Genomic DNA, 1,450 nt, shown 5'->3' with positions numbered 1-1,450 from the left:
CATGTTTTGTATCAAACCTGCTAAATCTTAGTTTTCTCAAGGTTTCTCTGCCTCTATTTTCTCTCTTCTCCAAATTTGAGTATACATTCTTACCAAATCTATCTTCAAAAAACACATTTTTGATCAGCTCCTCCTCAAGCACCTTTAATCACATACACAATTTGACTATAGCAAGAATTGGAAAATAATGGCGTGAGGACCTAATCCAACTTATTGTCTGTTTTCATAAATGGAAATTACTGTAACACAGACATGCTTATTCATTTACATATCACCTATGGCTGCTTTTCTGCTGTAGTAGCTAAGTACTCACCATAGAGGTGGTATGCCCCACAAAGCCTAAAAAATCCACTATCTTGCCCCTTACAGAAAAAAAGTTAGCTGACCTCTGGACTGCAGCTTAAAATAAAAGCTCTACAGTCTGGCATTTATAGCCTTTCATAAATAGTAGTTGGTACATAGCAGGTGATCAATAAAAGCATAATCTAGGTAAAAATTTACGCTAGAAATACACCCTGCACTATTAATTTCTAGCATAGTCTCTTAGCTCTAGCAATCTTCTGTCCTATTGGGAGACATTGTGCAGCAAATTGTCAGGATGTTTGCACAACCTCTGCTGTCAGACATGCCTGGGTTCAAGTTGCAACTTGTACATTTACTAGTTGCGTGATTTGAGCGAGTTAGTCTTCTGACTCTTGGTTTTCTCATTTGGAAAATGATTTCACGGGGTTCTAAGAATAAAATGAAGTACATTTAAAGTCCCTACTATAGTGTCTGAAATACAATAATTCATACTCGAGAAAGGCTATTATGTTTTTTCTTGTCTAGTTTAAGGATTAAGAATCAGTCAGCTTGGGCTGCCATTACAAAGTACTCAGACTGGGTGGCTTCCATAACAGAAATTTATTTTCTCACAATCCTGGAGGCTAGGAAGTATGAGCTCAAGGCGCTGGACAATTTAGTTTCTGGCGAAGGCTCTCTTCCTGGATTGTGTATGGCCACTTTCTCACTGTGACATCATATAGTGGAGAGAGAGAGAGCAAGCTCCCTGGTGTCTCTTCTTAAAAAGACACTAATTCAGGGCGCCTGGGTGGCTCAGTGGGTTAAGCCGCTGCCTTCGGCTCAGGTCATGATCTCAGGGTCCTGGGATCGAGTCCTGCATCGGGCTCTCTGCTCAGCAGGAAGCCTGCTTCCTCCTCTCTCTCTCTCTGCCTGCCTCTCTGCCTACTTGTAATCTCTCTCTGTCAAATAAATAAATAAATCTTTAAAAAAAAAAAAAAAAAAAAAAAAAAAAAAAAGACACTAATTCTATGGAGTTAGGAGCTTGCCCTTATGATTTCATTTAACCTAATTACCTCCTTGTAGGTCCTTTCTGCAAGCACAGTCACATTGAGGTTAAGATGTTAATGTGTGAGGGTTTTTTTTTGCGTGTGGGGGGAGCACAGTTCAA

Source organism: Mustela putorius, unplaced genomic scaffold (genome assembly GCF_011764305.1).
Source record: "Mustela putorius furo isolate JIRA1106 unplaced genomic scaffold, ASM1176430v1.1 tig00003834_pilon_pilon_pilon, whole genome shotgun sequence".
In the NCBI taxonomy this organism is placed as follows: domain Eukaryota; kingdom Metazoa; phylum Chordata; class Mammalia; order Carnivora; family Mustelidae; genus Mustela; species Mustela putorius.
This window is presented reverse-complemented; position numbering follows the sequence as displayed.